This window comes from Ranitomeya variabilis, chromosome 8 (assembly GCF_051348905.1).
Source record: "Ranitomeya variabilis isolate aRanVar5 chromosome 8, aRanVar5.hap1, whole genome shotgun sequence".
NCBI lineage: Eukaryota > Metazoa > Chordata > Amphibia > Anura > Dendrobatidae > Ranitomeya > Ranitomeya variabilis.
The window spans coordinates 80,940,912-80,965,867 of NC_135239.1; positions in this window are offsets into that span (position 1 = coordinate 80,940,912).

Here is a 24,956-nt window from a genome sequence, read left to right on the forward strand (position 1 = left end):
TTCACAGGTGTTAATCAGCATGACATCAATAGAGCAAAGCAAAAGAGAAGCCCCTATACTGTCGATATGATGTCAGCAGAACCCATAGGACTGCTCTGTGCCGGCAGAGTTCAGCAGCAGGCAGAACAGGCAGGTAATTAGAAACTATCTGCCTACTAGATCCTAGGCCCATGGTATGAAAATAAATTAGTTCCTAATACCCCTTTAAAGGGAACCTGTCGGATTGATAACACTATTAAGCAATATACAGTGAGGAACACAGCAGCCTCCTACATTGCTTTGGCCAGGATCACATTAGAATTTCTGTGCGCAGCGTATGATCAGCATAGATCTGCGTGCGTCATGCGTACATATCTTTAGCATAGTGTACGCAGGGACATGTGTTTGCATGCCGATGCGTACGAATGCGTCATTTTGCGGTGTGTGGCGGTGTCCAGCAAACGCAACATGTTGCATTTTTTGAGGCATCAAATATTGCGCAATCATGCGCATGCGGATGATTGCGGATGAGTGCATCAAAAAATGCATTACTGTCTATGGGAACGCATTGGTAGTCAAGGACATGCTCAGACTTCAGACTGCTCATATCCAGGAAATGATGTCACAACCGCCACCATGCGCATAAACAATGCAAACGCATGCCAAAACACATTTAAAAGCATGCACACGCAGCTGGTTTTTTCGCGTCACGCATAAGATGATGCAGAGGCGTAAGCATGCGTTTGCATACATTTTGGCATGCGCTTGCACATGCAGATGATATGCTACGCACAGAAATGCAAATGTGAACCTAGCCTTAGTGGATGCTCTTACATACTGAAGTTTATCTCTCACGGATGGGTCACCAAATGTTAGGTACCAGACAAATCTGTTAAGATTCATGAGTTATGCTTTGCCCCATCCCTGAGTGACAGCTTTCTGCATTTTATCAGTGGGGAGAAAGGTTCATCAGCGCTTGAGTATTGAGGACTACATAGATGGAGCTTATCACTTAGAGTAGGGGTGGGCAATTAATTTTTCCAAGGAGCCACATGAGAGACCTAGATTGTTGTACACGGTGGAACAAATAGGCTGAAATGAATTATTTTCAATATTAATATTAAAAAGCAATTTTAATTATTTTATATTAGTAGTAACACTTAATATTAATCAGAATTAAGTATGCTGACACGCCTATATACCATATGAGCCCACACACAGCCCCCTATATATCATATGAGAACACACAAGATGAGTTATACACAAGATACACAGCCCAAAGTGCAGTTTGGAGTTGGGCCGCCCCATGGGCTGTGCAGCAATATCCATCGATCTATCCCAGATAGGTATTAAAGAAATTGTTCACTATTAGGACAAGCTCTTCTCATTTCCCATGTTTGGCCCAGATAAAATAAAAACAACTATTTACACCTCCCGTGCTGGCTTGTTCCAACGGTGTAGGCATTTTAATTCATGGGGCTTGTGTTGCTGTTATATCACGTGAGCCATGCATCCTATTACTGCTGACATCACTATCCCTGCCTAGAGCCGCAGCTTTCACTTCTTCTTGACTATATATATAAATCCTAAGGTGGGGACAGTGGCACCAAAGCTGAATGGGCACAGGACTCAAGTGTTATAACAGCCACATGTGAGCCCCAGTAACGCGAGTTCCAGAACCCCGGGAATGACACAGGGTAGATGAGTGTAGGTGATTTTATTTTCTCTAGGACAAACATCAGGAATGAGAAGGGGTTGTCCTAGTAGTGGACAAGCCACTTTAATTTCAGATAATCTGCGTTCTATCTCTTCCTAAGTTTATATGAGTCTGATTAGGCACATAAAGAAGTGAGTTAATAAAGATAGACTCCAACAAATGATATCATCTTTTTATTAGTGGATGATAAAAAAGTATCAACTAAGTACCACATGTTAATATGTTACATAGTTAGTATGGTAAAAAAATGACAAAAGTCCATCAAGTAGGAAAAGGATGTATTAGGTACCTCCATAAAGTTTTATCCCATCTGACCTAAAAAAGGTTGTCCACTACTTTACATTGATGACCTTTCCTTAGGATAGATCATTTATGTCTGATTGGTTGGGGTCCGACACTCAGCACCCCTGCAGATCAGCTGGTATTGGTATCGGTGGCAGCCGCCAGCTGGAAGTGTTCACTTGCAGAGCAGGAGGTCTTGCGATAGTGGCCGAGGCAAATCTCGAGGCCGAGGCTCATCCACCTCCTATTGAAATCAGAAGGACCCTTTTATGTAGTATGCTGTGATGGCCACAATCAGAAGATAGCCAGCTCCACAAGTGAGCACTTTTGGCCAGCGGCTGCTGCCATCACCAGAAACAGTTGGTCGATGGAGGTGACAGGCCCTCACCAATCAGACAATGTAATCCTCAATGTAAAGTAGTGGACAGCCTCTTTAACAGCAACTTTTTCCCTCCTTACTAAGCATTTCATTCAACTGGATGAACATTGAGAGCAAGAATTTTACACATGTACTTAAGTATTTGTGTTATTTTGTTATATTAACCCCTTCATGACATGCACCATACATGTACTGAGCATGTTGTGTTCCTCCCTTTGATGTGGGCTCAGGCGCAAAGCCCACATCTTTCCCGACACATGTCAGCTGCTTTTAATATGATCGTGCCGGAAGCGTGTCACTTATCCCGCCCATCGGTGACCCCTTGACATGATCAGTGGTCAACTATGGGTCATCATGACAACCAGAGGTCTCCAGCAGACCTCTATGTTTGTCAAAGCCAAATTGATATGAGCACCGCTTGGAGATCTGATCATCGCCTGTGTGTAGCACAAGCGATCGGATGATTGCAGCTTCTAGACTGCCATGAAGATTATTGAAGCAAGTGAAAAGTAAAAAAAGTTTTAAAAAATGGTAAAAAAGTAAAAAAAATATAAAAGTTCAAATTACCCCCCATTCGCCCCATTCAAAATAAAACATTTATATATACTGTATATATATATATATATATATATATATATATATATATATATACTAGATTGTGGCCCGATTCTAACGTATCGGGTATTCTAGAATATGCATGTCCCCGTAGTATATGGACAATGATGATTCCAGAATTCGCGGCAGACTGTGCCCGTCGCTGATTGGTCGAGGCAACCTTTATGACATCATCATCGCCATGGCAACCATTATGACATCTACGTCGATATTGTGCCCGTCGCTGATTGGTCGAGGCCCAGGCGGCCTCGACCAATCAGAGACGCGGGATTTCCAGGACAGACAGAAAAACCCTTAGACAATTATATATATATATATATATATATATATATATATATATATATATATATATATATATACAGTACAGATCAAAAGTTTGGACACACCTTCTCATTTAAAGATTTTTCATGACTATGAAAATTGTACATTCACACTTAAGGCATCAAAACTATGAATTAACACATGTGGAATTATATACTTAACAAAAAAGTGTGAAACATATGAAATTATGTCTTATATTCTAGGTTCTTCAAAGTAGCCACCTTTTGCTTTGATGACTGCTTTGCACACTCTTGGCATTCTCTTGATGAGCTTCAAGAGGTAGTCACCGGGAGTGGTTTTCAATTCACAGGTGTGCCCTGTCAGGTTTAATAAGTGGGATTTCTTGCCTTATAAATGGGGTTGGGACCATCAGATGTGTTGTGCAGAAGTCTGGTGGATACACAGCTGATAGTCCTACTGAATAGACTGTTAGAATTTGTATTATGGCAAGAAAAAAGCAGCTAAGTAAAGAAAACGAGTGGCCATCATTACTTTAAGAAATGAAGGTTAGTCAGTCCTAAAAATTGGGCAAACTTTGAAAGTGTCCCCAAGTGCAGTAAAAAAAACCATCAAGCCCTACAAAGAAACTGGCTCACATGAGGAGTGCTCCCAGGAAAGGAAGACCAAGAGTCACCTCTGCTTCTGAGGATACATTTATCCAAGTCACCAGCCTCAGAAATCGCAGGTTAACAGAAGCTCAGATTAGAGACCAGGTCAATGCCACACAGAGTTCTAGCAGCAGACGCATCTCTACAACAACTGTTAAGAGGAGACTTTGTGCAGCAGGCCTTCATGGTGAAATAGCTGCTAGGAAACCACTGCTAAGGACAGGCAACAAGCAGAAGGGACTTGTTTGGGCTAAAGAACACAAGAAATGGACATTAGACCAGTGGAAATCTGTGCTTTGGTCTGAGTCCAAATTTGAGATCTTTGGTTTCAATCACCGTGTCTTTGTGCAACGCAGAAAAGGTGAACGGATGGACTCTAGATGCCTGGTTCCCTTCGTGAAGCATGGAGGAGGAGGTGTGATGGTGTGGGGGTGCTTTCCTGGTGACACTGTTGGGGATTTATTTAAAATTGAAGGCATACTAAACAAGCATGGCTACCACAGTATCTTGCAGCGGCATGCTATTCCATCCGGTTTGCGTTTAGTTGTGCAATCATTTATTTCTCAACAGGACAATTCCCCCAAACACACCTCCAGGCTGTGTAAGGGCTATTTGACCAAGAAGGAGAGTGATGGGGTGCTACGCCAAATGACCTGGACTCCACAGTCACCAGACCTGAACCCAATCGAGATGGTTTGGGGTGAGCTGGACCGCAGAGTGAAGGCAAAAGGGCCAACAAGTGCTAAGCATCCCTGGGAACTCCTTCAAGATTGTTGGAAGACCACTCATGGCGACTACCTCTTGAAGCTCATCAAGAGAATGCCAAGAGTGTGCAAAGCAGTCATCAAAGCAAAAGGTGGCTACTTTGAAGAACCTAGCATATAAGACATAATTTCAGTTGTTTTACACTTTTTTGTTAAGTATATAATTCCACATATGTTAATTCATAGTTTTGATGCCTTCAGTGTGAATGTTCAATTTTCATAGTCATGAAAATACAGAAAAATCTTGAAATGAGAAGTTGTGGCCAAACTTTTGGTCTGTACTGTATGCACATATTTGGTATCACTGCCTTCAGAATCACCCAATCTATCAAGCTATAAAAAAAATAATTAATCCAATCAGTAAATGGTGTAGCGAAAAAAACTCAAAACACCAGAATTAAGTTTTTTGGTCGCCGCAACATTGCATTAAAATGCAATAATGGGAGATAAAAAGATTGTGTCCACAGAAAAATCGATGAATCCAGCAGGAATGTAGTAAAATCACTAAATTTATTTCTTTTTTTTTTTTAAAAAAAAGGAAAGGGTTGTATCCTATGGTACACCACTTGTAAATAAGTTATAATTTCTTACAGCATTATGCACACATGGCAGCGTTCTTCCGACGCGTTTCGACTAACATCTTAATCCATGATTAAGTGCTCAACTTTTCCGTGCAGGAACAGGTGTGGAATAGCCGATATTCAGGTGAGCTGACTATCTTTTGCTTTTTGGTGGATAAAAAGATTGTATGACACCAAAATGGTATAAATAAAAGATCACCTTGGCGCGCAAAAAATAAACCCTCAGCAAGCCCCATATCACGAAAAGTGAAGACGCTACGGGTCTCGGAAAATGACCCAATTTTTTTTTTTTTTTTTTTACAAACTTTTAATTTGTTTTCACCATTTAATTACAAAATAATCTATACATGTTTGATATCTGTGAACTTGTAATTACCTGGAGAATCATAATGGCATGTCAGTTTTAGCATTTGGTGAACATGGTAAAAAAGAAATCCAAGAAGATAGAGAAAAACAGAAACGCAAAAATGAAAAAGGACTGCAGCGTGAAGAGGTTAAAGGATGTTCATTCCAACTCTATCATTCTGTGATTTTATGATCTTAGCTTTTTTGAATCCATCAATGGTTCCCGCTCTGTCCAGGGCTATTTCACAAATTAATAATTCTCATCCTTGAATCTTATTGATCGAACTTTTTCTTCTGTACCTGAAGAAAATGCCCTATTTCCTCTTGAGTTTTACAAAAAATAGCTGTTGACCATATTTTTTATGGGACATATAGGTTATGTACTTGTACAAGTTAATCATGTTCCACGTTAGACAACTTCCCTCAAGACTAAAAAAAGATTATTTTTATCTTTCTTCCTAAGATCCTTGGTGGCCCTTATTAATTTTGTAGTTCTTCTTTGTATCATTTCAAACTCTTGGTCAACTGTTGTCTAAAACTGAACTGCATATTCCAGATCAGGTTGCACCAATGGTCTCTACAGTTCTAGTATTATGTCCCTATCCCATGCATTCATACATCTTTTTGCCCCTTTCCGATGTTGGTAGTAATAGTATGTCCATGTCAGAATCCCTCCCTTTAATGTGGGCTTCGGCGCTGAGCCCACATCTTTCCTGACACACATCAGCTGTTTTGAACTGCAGACATGTGCCTCTAACAGCCGTGGGTGGAATCGCGATCTACCCGTGGCTATTAACCTTTTAAATGCCACTGTCAATCTCTTTATCAACATTTAACTCGTACTTACCTGAAGCGCACTGAAAATTGCCGCCCATCGGTGACCCCATCACATGATCGCGAGTCACCGATGGGTTGGCATGACATCCAGAGTTCTCCAGCAGACCTCTATAGTTGTCATAGCCGCATTGCTATGAGCGCCGCCTGGTGGTTGGCGCTCATAGCAAGTGAGCATTTCTGCTACACACAGGTGATCTGATCAATGCCTGTGTGCAGCAGAGGTGATCAGACAACTGCAGCTTCTAGTCTCCCATGGAGACTACTGAAGCATGCACAAAATAAAATAAAAATGTTTTTAACAATACTAAAAAATAAAAAATATAGAAAAGTTCAAACTTATAATGTTATTTTCTACCACATTCTCCAATACATAATCCTTTACAGTTACCAGTCAGTAGAATCTCTAAACATTATGCACAGTGGCACAATAGCTGAGGTGAGTGGCAAAAGAAGTCTTGGAAATAGCCCATTATAGCCTGGGGCCTTGTTCATATTGATTTTATGTAACTTAGCATGCGCCATACCTACGTTTAGCCAACAGAGTGTATTAGTTGAAATATCAAAGGCACTGGCACAAACAACATCAGTTAATAACTCTTCTTTGGTATATAAAGAACTGCATTTAGCAAATCTGCTTTTTCTTGATCTTCAGTGACTAACTCCTAAATATTATGATTTTGGGGACCCTCTTGTGTGGATTTTGGATTTTTAATTTATATGTTCAAATAAATTCTTTGGATTTGTCTTGCCTTCTTTGTCTATCTGCTGTTCCTTTTCTACTTTTTCTGATTTGATTACTTTTAAAAATTCTACTCAGCTACTTGTAGCTTTTCAACATTAGAGATTTTTAAAATTAAGTACTTGTGCCCTTTCCACCCAAGAATGTTTTTTTTACAGATTAATAAATGGTCACTGATACCAAGGTGTTTGCAAACAGTGACATTTCCATTAAGTTCTGAATTTTAGAAATAACCAGACACAGAGAGGAGAGGCCGCGGAATAGGATAGAGGATATATCGATTACTCGGGCAGCAGAGTTTGAGATAGATTGGAGGGGTGCGAGACTGTTAGAAGGTATTCCACAAAGCAGGAGTTCAGAGTAGTCGAGGTGAGAGATTATGCATGCATGAAATAGAGTTTTTGCAGATTCTTGACTAAGGAATGTATGGACGAAGGAAATATTTTTGAGTTGTAGTCAGTAGGAAGTAGAAAGGGTATGGATATGTGTTTTGAAGAAAAGAACAGAGTAGAAGGTTATCCCAAGGCAGCAAGCTTGCAGTATGCCTTCATCTATGCCTTGCAGATGACGGATAGAACAAGCATTTGCTCCAGTGGATGGTAAGCACTGCATCAAGTGGCCTCTCCTCCTCTTCCTCCACCTTAACATCACACACAGTACAGTCTTCAGAGTTTGCACTAATTACCCTTGTTTCCCCCAGCGTCACAACTCTCCAACCGCCCAACTGACTGTTGTGGAGAACCACAGATTGGCGAGTATGCAGAGCTTTTCACACATTCTATTCAATGGGCATAAACTGTCTGCTCCAAAGATTCCAAGACTCAAGAGGAGTAAAGCATCTGCACTGATGCCCCAAATTTTTTTGAGCTGGATCTGGGGCCAAACAAACTAGGGTCAGAGCAGGATCCATACCCTCACCATCAGACGTTAACCTCCAGGGATGGAGATGATCCTGATCAGACTCAGATTCCTGAGATGCTCGCGGACTGTACTGTGCTGTTAGGGCTGGAAGATTAGATGGGGGACTCTCAGTGCAAGGAGTGGAAGGACAGGGATAATGTCGATGAGGTTGTAGATCCCTATTGGTGTGAACTCAACACGCAGTTGAGTAACTCAGCAAAGGCGGTAGAGGAGGAAGAAGACGAGGAGGTTACGTTGCGGCTTCCCGCACAGGCACTGAGTGATGCAACCATGACAAGAACTGCATCCTCAGCCACAACTCTGGCTGTGGCCAGCAATGTTCGCGGGTCTGCAGTTTGCATACACGGCAAGGCTTATGTAGCCTGGATCTTATTGAGGCCGAAAAGGATGACCAAACTCACTTTATCTGCCAAATTTGTAAAAAAAAGACTCAGTACTCAGTAGAGGAAAAAAATTCAATAATTTGACTACTACATACATGAACCACCACATGTGCGATCAACATAAATTAGTTTGGCAATGTTACTGGGCTAAAATGCAACTAGTGGGCCACCAGCTGCCACATCAACTGCACTTGCTGCTTCTTTGTGGCACCCCAGGAGTCTGGTTGCCACAACGGCATTGCCTTCCTCATGGGGGGTGATGTCACTCAGTACTCAGTAGAGGAAAAGAATTCAATAATTTGACTACTACATACATGAACCACCACATGCGCAATCAACATAAATTAGTTTGGCAATGTTACTGGGCTAAAATGCAACTAGTGGGCCACCAGCTGCCACATCAACTGCACTTGCTGCTTCTTTGTGGCACCCCAGGAGTCCGGTTGCCACAACGGCATTGTCTTCCTCGTGGGGGGTGATGTCATGCCTGGAAGTAAGGAGGGATCCCCTTAGCAGGTAACACAAACATACATCTTCCTTAATTCAGTCCATAAGGGGGAGCTCTAAGCTTGGTTTCAGGTGAGCTTCCCTATAAGTTCTAGTCTAGAGGCAGGGTTAGGGAGTGAAGTGTGAGACAGTGGAGGGAGAAGAAGCTTGTGAAGAGAGAGACTGGGAGCAAAGCTGTGATTAAGCTCTTCCCTGGATTAAGCGCAGAAGAAACTGGACACCGGAGTCTGTGGCTGCATGGGGACTAAAGGCCCAGCAACTAGAACCAGAGGGTAGGAGATTGCAGGTCTCCTGGCCCATCTGACACCTGGAGGCATCACAGCAGGTCAGGAGCCTGGGATTGCCAGTGAGAAGACAGTGCCCATGAAAGGCTCATGCTGTTAACCATATGGGTTTGGAGTAACAGACACTGAGAGGAACTTGTGTAAAGCATCAGGCAGCAAGGGACAGTAAATACAGCACCAAAAGGAAGGCCTCTGAACCCACCTGGCTAAGTGGATCCCAAGTTACTCCCAGGCCACCTGAACCCCATCCACACCTGTAACCTGTGCCCCATGCCCTGGAATGCATCTGCAATTCACCAGTAATAAGGTAAAGGAAACTGCAATCCCTGTGTCCTCCAATTATTTCCTGTTCCGTCAGTCCTCCACCCCACCATCTATCATCCCTACCAACTGCACTGGTAGCCCTGGGGCCCTCCCACTCCACCTGTGGGGAGCAGAACCATCCTCGCTGCATTACCATCTGCCCCAGTGGTCCCTTTAAGCAGCACCAGCCATCCTGACCGAACACCACAGGTGGCATCACGAATTGTCCCCCATAGACTTCATTTTCCACTTCCCTTCATCATTTTTGTTGGACACCCAGGGCCACGGACCGGGTCACCGCCTCTTTGACCACCCCTTTAAGTACCGCCGGACCCGGCCTGAGTACCCCACGGTCCTAGCGGGCACTCCATCTTCCTCTTCTGTCACTGTGGCAAGTGCTCTCTCACAGGTCTCCAACTGCAAAAAATCCACTTGTTTACCCCCTTTAGTCGTGGTGAGCGACAGCTTGTCAGCTGCTGCTATGGAAGTGAACATACCTGCTGTTTTTGACCAATCTCAGACAACGAGTACATCATATCTTTCTCAGTCCACCATGACATCTCCGCCTGCACCTCACTCACAGTCCAGCAATTTGTGGTGTTCACTCTACTCTACCCTCTCTCAGCACAGTAGCCAGCCCTTGGTCCAGCAGTTGTGGTCATGTAAAAGATTATTTCTTCCTACACATGCCAAAGCTCAGAGCTTGAACTTTACTATCTCCAATCTGTTGGCCATGGAAATGCTGCCTTTGCACCTAGTGTATACGGCAGGTTTTCGAAAGTTCATGGCCATCGCAGTCCCCCAGTACGAGTTGCCAAGTCGCCATTACTTCACTAAGAAAGATGTACCTGCACTACACCAGCATGTCGCAGACAACATCACCCATTCCTTGAAAAAATATATGTCTCCCAGGGTGCTTTTCACCATTGACACCTGGACGAGCAAGCATGACCAGGGCCATTATATCCCATTGACTGGCCACTGGGTGACTCTGGTGGCTGTGAGGGCAGGTGGGGAAGGGTCTCTTCCACAAGTCTTGGAATCCCCAAGGCTTGCAGGACACTTGAGGGTGGAGAACTAACCACTACACGCCAGAGCATGAAGAACTAAACTACTAGACAACAGAGTTTGGAGACCTAAACTACTAAACACCAAGGGATGGAGAACTAAACCACTACACACCAGTAGACGGAGAACTATACTACTAGACAACAGGAGTTGGAGATCTAAACCACTACACACTAGGGGATGGAGAACTAAACCACTACACACAAAGGATAGTGAGACAATGGGACAATCTCATATGTGTGCCTTTCATGGCTCACGTCCTCAGCCTGTTGGAACAGCAATTTCTCTGCCAGTAACTTGGCCTGGATGCACTAATGCAGAAAGCATGGCCGCTATGTGCTCATTTCCGCTATTCACACCCCTCAGGTAATCAACTTGCATTGCCGACACGGTGGAACTCTGCACATGTTGCATTGACTGTGGCAGCTTAGCAATTGAAAAAAGAAAAAAAGGCAAAGAAAAATCAGAATATACAGTACAGACAGGGGGCGACCTATGACATATTGTATATAAAAGTCATAGGTCATGATTCATGAACATTTTTAAATTCTGCCAAGAATTATAACACAAGCTGCACAAAAAAAGCTTGTCAACTTGTACAACTAAGAAAATCAGTGCTAACTGCAGCACTCGACCACTGCACCGATTCACTTTCAACTGCAACAATTCCCATTTTTTTATTTCCATTTTGTTCACAAACTATTTAGTTCAGCAAGCTCAGGCTGAGTCTGTCACCTCCAGAAGCGCTATTTACTTGCAAATATATTGTTATTTTTTGGTAACTAGCATTTCAATTTTGTGCTTGCCTTACTGGAGCACAGGCAACAGGGAAAAAATGAAATAATATTTTACTTGCAGCAGCTTGCTTCCAGTCATCAGGGCAGTGCAGGGAGCTGTTTAAATGCATTAATCACTCCCCTGTACAGTGATTGACAGCCTGCTTTACAGCATGTGTGCAGAGCAGACTGCTAATCAATGTAGTATGGAGTGATTACTGCACCCTCAGTACATAGAAAACAATGACTGTAATTGCTTCCTGTGCCAGCCCAATAACTGAAAGTAAGCTGTGGCAGAGAGAAATAACAACTTAACTTTTTCAATTTTGGCCGTTGCTCAAGTAAGGCTTCTTTCACATTTCAGTTGTTTGGCGTCAGTCACCTCCGACATAGTGACGGATCGACGGATCCGTCACAATTGTTGACAAAATGGTTCTAACGGATCCGGTTTTTTGACGGATCCGTTACTTGGGGGTTGTCTGGGAAAAGTATCTATTTTTTTGAGCATGCGCAATTGAAAAAGAGGATTGGGGCGACGGATCCGCCGAAATGACAGTCGCGACGGATCCATCGCCAATAGGAGGCCATTCTATGGAATGGCGGACGCGACGGATCCATCGCGAACTGCCATTTCGGTGCAGACAAAAAACGTTATAATGTCCGTCAATGTCTAGATGACGTCCGCCAAATCTCAATGGATCCGTCGCATGGCGAATGGAACGGACGACCATCCACCACAATCCGTCGCTAATGCATGTCTTAGGCCTCTTTCACACTTCAGTCTTTTGGCGTCAGTTTGAAACCGCCATTTTCGTCAAATAGCAGATCCAACATTTTTTTTGTCGGATCCGCTATTTTCCCATAGACATGCATTAGTGACTGATTGTGGCAGATGGTCGTCCGTTCTGGTCGACCATCTGCCACAATCAGTCACTAATGCATGTCTATGGGAAAATAGCGGATCCGACAAAAAAAATGTTGGATCTGCTATTTGACGAAAATGGCGGTTTCAAACTGACGCCAAAAGACTGAAGTGTGAAAGAGGCCTAAGACATGCATTAGCGACGGATTGTGGTGGATGGTCGTCCGTTCCATTCGCCATGCGACGGATCCGTTGAGATTTGGCGGACGTCATCTAGACATTGACGGACATTATAACGTTTTTTGTCTGCACCGAAATGGCAGTTCGCGATGGATCCGTCGCGTCCGCCATTCCATAGAATGGCCTCCTATTGGCGATGGATCCGTCGCGACTGTCATTTCGGCGGATCCGTCGCCCCAATCCTCTTTTTCAATTGCGCATGCTCCAAAAAATAGATACTTTTCCCAGACAACCCCCAAGTAACGGATCCGTCAAAAAAACGGATCCGTTAGAACCATTTTCTCAACAATTGTGACGGATCCGTCGATCTGTCACTATGTCGGAGGTGACTGACGCCAAACAACTAAAGTGTGAAAGAAGCCTAAGCCTGCTAGGCATAATGTACATACTGTCTACCTGCAGAGTACCCCTATATCTTCAGCTAAATAGCTTTTCTGGAGATAACAAATTTAGAACAAATATCTTCTTTTCCTCCAAATTAAAGAATCATCACACAGTAAAAAGGAGTTTTAAACTGTCAAAATATATCATACAGACTTCACACAAAAAATGTTGCTAAATGGTACCAAAAAAACAAAACAAAACAGCTAATTGCATCACTCAACTAATCCAACTCCTATTTTTTAACTCCCACTTTACTCACATACCATTTAAACCATTAGGGCCAGCAAAACTAGACTGTGTAGAAATAAATTAATTAATGAACTAATTAAATGCAGAAGGATGCTGCACAGTGTAGATGTATATATATATATATATATATATATATATATATATATATATATATATATATATATATATACCATGTGTGTGAGTGTGAGTGTGTGTGTAGTGTGTGTGTGTGTGTGTGTGTGTGTGTGTGTGAGTGTGTGTAGTGTGTGTAAATGACTTTTGGATCTTTTTCTAGTTTAATAGAGCAGAATTTTATGGATAAGAAATGCTTTCTGTTTTATAATTTTGGCTGTGTCAAGTAATTTCTGCAATATTTTCAGTAAGTTTCAGTCACGTCTGGTTGAAGATTTGTTTAGATCTGCCAATTGCCTTCATCACTTTTCATGTTAACTAGCATCATCTTGTATTCTATACTAGTATTAAAACAAAAATGAACTGAAATAAAGCTATTGTCCTGATTACTGTGGGAGTTCCACTAACCATCTATAGTAAAATGAAGTGAAAATAAAAACTACTTAGCAAAAGAACATATTCCCATTTCAAGAGAAGCATAATGTCCTATTGTTCTTTAGACAAATGAAGAACAAAATTAACTTCTCTCTTCATCTCAGTCACATTTAGAGAGAACATGTTTCTAGAATATTAAAATGAATTCCTAGCAAAAAAAAAAAAGCATGCTTAATATAGAAGCCATTCTAAAGCCATTACCAAGGTTGTTCTGTCAATTTTCCATCAAGATGTGTGTTTTCAAAACACTCAAGCTAAACCTCTCTGGTGATTCTCTTCATACTGTATATCTACAAGGGCAACATTTGCAGAATACCAGAGTGAATAAACAAAAAAGACAACAAAAAAATTAATTTAATAGAAAGTTTGGATGGAAAGTAGGGTTGAGCGAAACGGGTCGATCATTTTCAAAAGTCGCCGACTTTTGGCTAAGTCGGCGTCTCATGAAACCCGATCCGACCCCTGTGCTTGTCGGCCATGCGGTACGCGACTTTCGCGCCAAAGTCGCGTTTCAATGACGCGAAAAGCGCCATTTCTCAGCCAATGAAGGTGAACGCAGAGTGTGGGCAGCGTGATGACATAGATCCTGGTCCCCACCATCTTAGAGAAGGGCATTGCAGTGATTGGCTTGCTGTCTGCGGCGTCACAGGGGCTATAAAGGGGCGTTCCCGCCGACCGCCATCTTACTGCTGCTGATCTGAGCTTAGGGACAGGTTGCTGCCGCTTCGTCAGAATCAGGGAGAGCGTTAGGCAGGGTCCACTAACCACCAAACCGCTTGTGCTGCAGCGATTTCCACTGTCCAACACCACCTTCGGTGTGCAGGGACTGTGGAAGCTATTTTTTTTTTTTTTTCCCCTCAGCGCTGTAGCTCATTGGGCTGCCCTAGAAGGCTCCGTGATAGCTGTATTGCTGTGTGTACGCCACTGTGGAAACCAACTGCTTTTTTCAAAGCACATATCCTCTTGTTCCTTCCTTTCTGCACAGCTATCTTTTTTGTTTGTCCACACTTTTTATTTAATTTGTGCATCAGTCCACTCCTATTGCTGCCTGCCATACCTGGCTTACATTACTGCAGGGAGATAGTAATTGTAGGACAGTTTTTTTTTTTTTTTTGTTTTTTTTTGTGGGAGATTAAGATTGGCATTTCTGCTACAGTGCCATCCCTGTGTGTGCCATCTCTCACTGAGTGGGCCATAGAAAGCCTATTTATTTTTTCCGTGATTTGTGTTCTAAAATCTACCTCAACACAAAAACACTACATCAATCAGTGGGAGAAAAATATTGGCCTCAGTCAGGGCTTGTGTGCCACTGCTGTGTGTGCTATCTCTCATTCAGTGGGCTATAGCAAGCCTATTTTTTTTTTTTTTTTTTTAATATTATTTGGTTTCTAAAGTCTCCCTGAAAAAAAAAAAAAACCTAAAAAAACAGTGGGAGAGTAATATTGCCCTTTCAGCTTGTGTGCCAGTCTTGACTCCTGGGTGTGCCACCTCTCTCCCTCTCATTCAGTGGGCCATAGAAAGCCTATTTATTTTTTTTTTTAAATATTATTGGGTTTCTAAAGTCTCCCTTAAAAAACAAAAAATACATAAAAAAACAGTGGGAGAGTAATATTGCCCTTTCAGCTTGTGTGCCAGTCTTGACTCCTGGGTGTGCCACCTCTCTCCCTTTCATTCAGTGGGCCATAGAAAGCCTATTTATTTTTTCCGTGATTTGTGTTCTAAATTCTACCTCAACACAAAAACACTACATCAATCAGTGGGAGAAAAATATTGGCCTCAGTCAGGGCTTGTGTGCCACTGCTGTGTGTGCTATCTCTCATTCAGTGGGCTATAGCAAGCCTATTTTTTTTTTTTTTTTTTTAATATTATTTGGTTTCTAAAGTCTCCCGGAAAAAACAAAAAAAACCTAAAAAAACAGTGGGAGAGTAATATTGCCCTTTCAGCTTGTGTGCCAGTCTTGACTCCTGGGTGTGTCACCTCTCTCCCTCTCATTCAGTGGGCCATAGAAAGCCTATTTATTTTTTTTTTTAAATATTATTGGGTTTCTAAAGTCTCCCTTAAAAAACAAAAAATACATAAAAAAACAGTGGGAGAGTAATATTGCCCTTTCAGCTTGTGTGCCAGTCTTGACTCCTGGGTGTGCCACCTCTCTCTCTCATTCAGTGGGCCATAGAAAGGCTATTTTTTTTTTTGTTTTTTTAATATTATTTGGTTTCTAAAGTCTCCCTGAAAAAAAAAAAACAACATAAAAAAACAGTGGGAGAGTAATATTGCCCTTTCAGCTTGTGTGCCAGTCTTGACTCCTGGGTGTGCCACCTCTCTCCCTTTCATTCAGTGGGCCATAGAAAGCCTATTTATTTTTTCCGTGATTTGTGTTCTAAATTCTACCTCAACACAAAAACACTACATCAATCAGTGGGAGAAAAATATTGGCCTCAGTCAGGGCTTGTGTGCCACTGCTGTGTGTGCTATCTCTCATTCAGTGGGCTATAGCAAGCCTATTTTTTTTTTTTTTTTTAATATTATTTGGTTTCTAAAGTCTCCCTGAAAAAAAAAAAACAACCTAAAAAAACAGTGGGAGAGTAATATTGCCCTTTCAGCTTGTGTGCCAGTCTTGACTCCTGGGTGTGCCACCTCTCTCTCTCATTCAGTGGGCCATAGAAAGGCTATTTTTTTTTTGGTTTTTTTAATATTATTTGGTTTCTAAAGTCTCCCTGAAAAAAAAAAAAAAAACATACAAAAAACAGTGGGAGAGTAATATTGCCCTTTCAGCTTGTGTGCCAGTCTTGACTCCTGGGTGTGCCACCTCTCTCCCTTTCATTCAGTGGGCCATAGAAAGCCTATTTATTTTTTTTTAAAATATTATTGGGTTTCTAAAGTCTCCCTTAAAAAACAAAAAATACATAAAAAAAACAGTGGGAGAGTAATATTGCCCTTTCAGCTTGTGTGCCAGTCTTGACTCCTGGGTGTGCCACCTCTCTCCCTTTCATTCAGTGGGCCATAGAAAGCCTATTTATTTTTTCCATGATTTGTGTTCTAAATTCTACCTCAACACAAAAACACTACATCAATCAGTGGGAGAAAAATATTGGCCTCAGTCAGGGCTTGTGTGCCACTGCTGTGTGTGCTATCTCTCATTCAGTGGGCTATAGCAAGCCTATTTTTTTATTTTTTTTTTTAATATTATTTGGTTTCTAAAGTCTCCCGGAAAAAACAAAAAAAAACTAAAAAAACAGTGGGAGAGTAATATTGCCCTTTCAGCTTGTGTGCCAGTCTTGACTCCTGGGTGTGCCACCTCTCTCCCTCTCATTCAGTGGGCCATAGAAAGCCTATTTATTTTTTTTTTTAAATATTATTGGGTTTCTAAAGTCTCCCTTAAAAAACAAAAAATACATAAAAAAAACAGTGGGAGAGTAATATTGCCCTTTCAGCTTGTGTGCCAGTCTTGACTCCTGGGTGTGCCACCTCTCTCTCTCATTCAGTGGGCCATAGAAAGGCTATTTTTTTTTGGTTTTTTTAATATTATTTGGTTTCTAAAGTCTCCCTGAAAAAAAAAAAAAAACATACAAAAAACAGTGGGAGAGTAATATTGCCCTTTCAGCTTGTGTGCCAGTCTTGACTCCTGGGTGTGCCACCTCTCTCCCTTTCATTCAGTGGGCCATAGAAAGCCTATTTATTTATTTTTTTAAATATTATTGGGTTTCTAAAGTCTCCCTTAAAAAACAAAAAATACATAAAAAAACAGTGGGAGAGTAATATTGCCCTTTCAGCTTGTGTGCCAGTCTTGACTCCTGGGTGTGCCACCTCTCTCTCTCATTCAGTGGGCCATAGAAAGGCTATTTTTTTTTTTGTTTTTTTAATATTATTTGGTTTCTAAAGTCTCCCTGAAAAAAAAAAAAAAAACATACAAAAAACAGTGGGAGAGTAATATTGCCCTTTCAGCTTGTGTGCCAGTCTTGACTCCTGGGTGTGCCACCTCTCTCCCTTTCATTCAGTGGGCCATAGAAAGCCTATTTATTTTTATTTTTTAATATTATTGGGTTTCTAAAGTCTCCCTTAAAAAACAAAAAATACATAAAAAAACAGTGGGAGAGTAATATTGCCCTTTCAGCTTGTGTGCCAGTCTTGACTCCTGGGTGTGCCACCTCTCTCTCTCATTCAGTGGGCCATAGAAAGGCTATTTTTTTTTTTTGTTTTTTTAATATTATTTGGTTTCTAAAGTCTCCCTGAAAAAAAAAAAAAACATACAAAAAACAGTGGGAGAGTAATATTGCCCTTTCAGCTTGTGTGCCAGCCTTGACTCCTGGGTGTGCCACCTCTCTCCCTTTCATTCAGTGGGCCATAGAAAGCCTATTTATTTTTTTTTTTAAATATTATTGGGTTTCTAAAGTCTCCCTTAAAAAACAAAAAATACATAAAAAAACAGTGGGAGAGTAATATTGCCCTTTCAGCTTGTGTGCCAGTCTTGACTCCTGGGTGTGCCACCTCTCTCTCTCATTCAGTGGGCCATAGAAAGGCTATTTTTTTTTTGTTTTTTTTAATATTATTTGGTTTCTAAAGTCTCCCTGAAAAAAAAAAAAAAACATACAAAAAACAGTGGGAGAGTAATATTGCCCTTTCAGCTTGTGTGCCAGTCTTGACTCCTGGGTGTGCCACCTCTCTCATTCAGTGGGCCATAGAAAGCTTTTTTTTTTTTTTTCCTTGATTTGTGTTCTAAAATCTACCTCAACACAAAAACACTACATCAATCAGTGGGAGAAAAATATTGGCCTCAGTCAGGGCTTGTGTGCCACTGCTGTGTGTGCTATCTCTCATTCAGTGGGCTATAGAAAGCCTATTTATTTATTTATTTTTTTTCTTATTATTTGGTTTCTAAAGTCTCCCTGAAAAAAAAAAATACATAAATTAGGTGGGAGATTAATATTGACATTAGTGCTTGAGTGACAGTCCTGCGTGTGTGTCATCTCTGTGATTTTGTGCCACAGAAAACAGAGTGTGTAACATTGTGCCTGATTTTCCTTGTGGTCTCACCAACCTGTTAAGGGATATTGAAATCATACTGAAGTTATAGCTCACCGTGTAAGTTGTTTGACAGCAACAAATAAAGTTACTTTGGTTAAGATTTTAAAACAATGAGGAAGTCTGGTGCAAGAGGTCGTCGTGGGCGTTCATTGTCAGCTGGTAATGATGGTAGTGGTAGTGGAGCATCAGGTGGTCGTGGGGATAAAAATATTCCACCTAAGTCTGGAGCTGTGGAGCCAGTTTCGTCGTCAGGCTACACAAGGCCTCGAACGCTCTCTTTTCTGGGAGTAGGAAAACCGCTTTTAAAGGCGGAGCAGCAACAGCAAGTTTTGGCTTACATTGCAGACTCAGCCTCTAGCTCTTTTGCCTCCTCTTCCGAAACTGGTAAATGTAAAAGCAGCGCGTCGCTTGTGGATGTTCACGGTCAGGGACAAGTCGCTTCCTTGTCCTCCTCAGCAAAAACTACAACAAGAGAGAAGGATGCAGCAGGCGACACAACGGGTCACTCCATGGAGCTCTTTACACATACCGTCCCTGGCTTAGAAAGTGAAACATTTAACAGGCCATGCCCATTACAAGTATATTCTGACATGGAGTGCACTGATGCACAGCCACAGCCAGAGTACTATGCTGCTCCTTTGACTCAGACCACCACATTGCCCTCTCAGGGTACAGATCCACAATCAGACCCTGATGAGACTATGTTGCCCCGCCACGAACGCTATACCACCGACCGACACAGTGACACAGACGAAGTTGCACACAAGCTCGAAGAGGAGGTAATAGATGACCCAGTTATTGACCCCGATTGGCAGCCATTGGGGGAACAGGGTGCAGGCGGCAGTAGTTCAGAAGCGGAGGTGGAGGAGGGGCCGCAGCAGGCATCAACATCGCAACAGGTTCCATCTGCCGGGCCCGTATCTGGCCCAAAACGCGTGTCAAAGCCAAAACCTGTTGGAGCACAGCGTTGCCATCCGGTTAAAGCTCAGTCTGCAATCCCTGAAAAGGGATCCGAGTCTAGGAAGAGTGCAGTCTGGCATTTTTTTAAACAACATCCAACTGATCAGCGCAAAGTCATCTGTCAAAAATGTTCAACTAGCTTAAGCAGAGGTCAGAATCTGAAAAGTCTAAATACTAGTTGCATGCATAGACACTTAACCACCATGCATTTTCAAGCCTGGACTAACTACCAAACGTCCCTCAAGGTTGTAGCACCCTCGGCCAATGAAGCTAGTCAGCAACGCAACATCCCTTCCGTCACTGTAAGGCCACCATTTTCCGCACCACCGGCAGTATCTGTGCAGGTTTCTTTGCCAGCCAAAAGCAGTCAGGGTCAGGGAATCACCAGTTTTGTAGGAGGAAATATTGCATCTAGGGCACCGGCGGAAACAATACCGTCTCCAACCGTCTCTCAGTCTGCCATGTACACCGGCACACCCGAAAGTTCCACGATCTCCAGCTCTCCAGTCCAGCTCACCCTACATGAGACTCTGGTTAGAAAAAGGAAGTACTTATCCTCGCATCCGCGTACACAGGGTTTTAACGCCCACATAGCTAGACTAATCTCGTTAGAGATGATGCCCTACCGGTTAGTTGAAAGCGAAGCTTTCAAAGCCCTGATGGAGTACGCTGAACCACGATACGAGCTACCCAGTCGACACTTTTTTTCCAGAAAAGCCATCCCAGCCCTGCACCAGCATGTTAAACAGCGCATCGTCCATGCACTCAGGCAATCTGTGAGTACAAAGGTGCACCTGACTACAGATGCATGGACCAGTAGGCATGGCCAGGGACGTTATGTGTCCATCACGGCACACTGGGTGAATGTGGTGGATGCAGGGTCCACAGGCGACATCAATTTAGGGACAGTTGTGCCTAGCCCACGGTCTAGGAAACAGTTGGCTGTAGGCGTTCGCACCCCCTCCTCCTCCTCCTCCTCGTCCTCCTGCAGAAGCTACAGCTCTTCCACAGAACGCAGTCTGCCAACCACTCCATCGGCAGATGACACTGTTGCACACCAGTTGTCCCATTATGGGCCAGCTACTGCCAAGCGTCAGCAGGCTGTATTGGCTATGAAGTGCTTGGGCGACAACAGACACACCGCGGAAGTTCTGTCCGAGTTCTTGCAACAAGAAACGCAGTCGTGGCTGGGCACAGTAGATCTTGAGGCAGGCAAGGTAGTGAGTGATAACGGAAGGAATTTCATGGCTGCCATCTCCCTTTCCCAACTGAAACACATTCCTTGCCTGGCTCACACCTTAAACCTGGTGGTGCAGTGCTTATTGAAAACTTATCCTGGGTTCTCCGACCTGCTCCTCAAAGTGCGTGCACTTTGCTCACATATCCGACGTTCGCCTGTACACGCCAGCCGTATGCAGACCTATCAGCGGTCTTTGAACCTTCCCCAGCATCGCCTAATCATAGACGTTGCAACAAGGTGGAACTCAACACTGCACATGCTTCAGAGACTGTGCGAACAGAGGCGTGCTGTTATTTATTTGTGGGAGGATACACGGGCAGGCAGTAGGATGGCAGACATGGAGTTGTCAGGTGTGCAGTGGTCTAAGATACAAGACATGTGTCAAGTCCTTCAGTGTTTTGAGGAATGCACACGGCTGGTTAGTGCAGACAACGCCGTAATAAGCATGAGCATCCCCCTAATGCGTCTGCTGATGCAAAGTTTGACGCACATAAAGGAGCAGGCGTCTGCACCAGAGGAAGAGGAAAGCCTTGATGACAGTCAGCCATTGTCTGGTCAGGGCAGTGTACAGGACGAGGTAGCGGGCGAAGAGGAGGTGGAGGACGAGGAGGATGATGGGGATGAGTATATTTTTAATGCCGAACCTTTCCCGGGGGCACAGGAAATTGGTTGCGTGTCACGGCCGGGTTCTGGTTTTTTGAGGGACACAAGTGACGTAGATTTGCCTGCAACTGCCCCTCAACCAATCACAACCGGAGATTTGACAACTGGAACTTTGGCCCACATGGCGGATTATGCCTTACGTATCCTAAAAAGGGACACACGCATTACGAAAATGATGAACGATGACGATTACTGGTTGGCCTGCCTCCTTGATCCACGCTATAAAGGCAAATTGCAAAATATTATGCCACATGAGAACTTGGAACTAATATTAGCAACCAAACAATCAACTCTTGTTGACCGTTTGCTTCAGGCATTCCCAGCACACAGCGCACGTGATCGTTCTCACACGAGCTCCAGGGGCAGCAGACTAGGAGTGTTAGGGGTGCACACATCAGAAGTGGCGTTGGACAGAGGGGTTTTCTGACCAGGTTGTGGAGTGATTTTGCTATGACCGCAGACAGGACAGGTACTGCTGCATCAATTGAAAGTGACAGGAGACAACATTTGTCCAGTATGGTTACTAACTATTTTTCATCCCTTATCGATGTTCTCCCTCAACCGTCATTCCCATTTGATTACTGGGCCTCCAAATTAGACACCTGGCCAGAATTGGCAGAATATGCATTGCAGGAGCTTGCTTGCCCGGCAGCAAGTGTCCTATCAGAAAGAGTATTCAGTGCTGCAGGTTCAATATTAACCGAAAAAAGGACTCGTCTGGCTACCCAAAATGTTGACGATCTAACATTCATTAAAATGAACCACAACTGGATTTCGAAATCTTTTGCCCCACCTTGCCCGGCCGACACCTAGCTTTCCTATGAAAAGCTCTTGCCTGTGAATTACTTTTCTAATGTCTAATTTGCTGCAGCTGATTGTACAGCATACGACATGTTTACACCTCCCTAAATGGCAAAACTCCCCACACGGGGCCGTGGTATCGCGACTTGGCGCAAGCACCCGTGAGACTGCTGTTTGTCTGAAGAGGTGGGTGTGCTCGCTTTTGGTTGACGGCATTGCTACTGGGTCCCTCATAGTACAATGTAGTGTCTCTGGCGGTGGGGGTGCGCACCCAACGTCAGACACACCGTTGTAACATGAGGGGCCCTGGGGCGGTCCCGCCGGCCTCTAGAGAGTTCCCCCCTACCCCAGCTCAAAATGTGCTCTACCACGTCCAAAATTATGTCGCACAGCTCCACCAATCTTTAGTCTATTCGCTGACATCATTCAATGTCTGGCACTGACAATACAAATTTGTAGACATCTATGATGCAACTTAAAGTAGTCTGTGTCTGTGTCCTATATTGGCACCATTAAATAGTTACTGCCAAATTACTATGTCAGAAACTCAGTAGATGAGCCCACCCCTGTACCTAAGTATGCCACCTTTTTTTTTGTTGTGGTTGTTTTGCGAGACATTAACATCTATTTATATTTTGGGAGTACTGGGACAGACACTCCTTGCACTACTCCTCCACTCACCACCAAGCTGCCTGTGTATCCATGTAACCGCTGTAAAGCTGCCATGAGCCTATTGTTTGTTATTTTAGGCCTTTGATAGCCTGTCTGCGGTCCCTACTTTAAATACTCCTTCACTCACCACCACCAAGTTGCCTGCCCGTGTATCCATGTAACCGCTGTAAAACTGCCATGAGCCTATTGTTTGTTATTTTAGGCCTTTGAAGCCTGTCTGCGGTCCCTCCTTCCACTAGTCCTCCACTGACCAGACCACTGCTGCCCGTGTACCCCTGGAACCAATTATAAAGTGCCTACAGCCAGCCCATTTTCTTATGTTAGGCCTTTGAAGCCTGTCTGCGGTCCCTACTTTAAATACTCCTCCACTGACCACCAAGCTGCCTGCCCGTGTATCCATGTAACCGCTGTAAAACTGCCATGAGCCTATTGTTTGTTATATTAGGCCTTTGATAGCCTGTCTGCGGTCCCTACTTTAAATACTCCTCCACTCACCACCAAGCTGCCTGCCCGTCTATCCATGTAACCGCTGTAAAACTGCAATGAGCCTATTGTTTGTTATTTTAGGCCTTTGATAGCCTGTCTGCGGCCCCTACTTGCAATACTCCTCCACTGACCACAATGCTGCCTGGAGTGCCTGCCTGTGTATCCATGTAACCGCTGTAAAACTGCCATGAGCCTATTGTTTGTTATTTTAGGCCTTTGAAGCCTGTCTGCGGTCCCTCCTTCCACTAGTCCTCCACTGACCAGACCACTGCTGCCCGTGTACCCCTGGAACCAATTATAAAGTGCCTACAGCCAGCCCATTTTCTTATGTTAGGCCTTTGAAGCCTGTCTGCGGTCCCTACTTTAAATACTCCTCCACTGACCACCAAGCTGCCTGCCCGTGTATCCATGTAACCGCTGTAAAACTGCCATGAGCCTATTGTTTGTTATGTTAGGCCTTTGATAGCCTGTCTGCGGTCCCTACTTTAAATACTCCTCCACTCACCACCAAGCTGCCTGCCCGTCTATCCATGTAACCGCTGTAAAACTGCAATGAGCCTATTGTTTGTTATTTTAGGCCTTTGATAGCCTGTCTGCGGCCCCTACTTGCAATACTCCTCCACTGACCACAATGCTGCCTGGAGTGCCTGCATGTGTATCCATGTAACCGCTGTAAAACTGCCATGAGCCTATTGTTTGTTATTTTAGGCCTTTGAAGCCTGTCTGCGGTCCCTCCTTCCACTAGTCCTCCACTGACCAGACCACTGCTGCCCGTGTACCCCTGGAACCAATTATAAAGTGCCTACAGCCAGCCCATTTTCTTATGTTAGGCCTTTGAAGCCTGTCTGCGGTCCCTACTTTAAATACTCCTCCACTGACCACCAAGCTGCCTGCCCGTGTATCCATGTAACCGCTGTAAAACTGCCATGAGCCTATTGTTTGTTATTTTAGGCCTTTGATAGCCTGTCTGCGGTCCCTACTTTAAATACTCCTCCACTCACCACCAAGCTGCCTGCCCGTGTATCCATGTAACCGCTGTAAAACTGCCATGAGCCTATTGTTTGTTATGTTAGGCCTTTGATAGCCTGTCTGCGGTCCCTACTTTAAATACTCCTCCACTCACCACCAAGCTGCCTGCCCGTGTATCCATGTAACCGCTGTAAAACTGCCATGAGCCTATTGTTTGTTATTTTAGGCCTTTGATAGCCTGTCTGCGGTCCCTACTTTAAATACTCCTCCACTCACCACCAAGCTTCCTGCCCGTGTATCCATGTAACCGCTGTAAAACTGCCATGAGCCTATTGTTTGTTATGTTAGGCCTTTGATAGCCTGTCTGCGGTCCCTACTTTAAATACTCCTCCACTGACCACCAAGCTGCCTGCCCGTGTATCCATGTAACCGCTGTAAAACTGCCATAAGCCT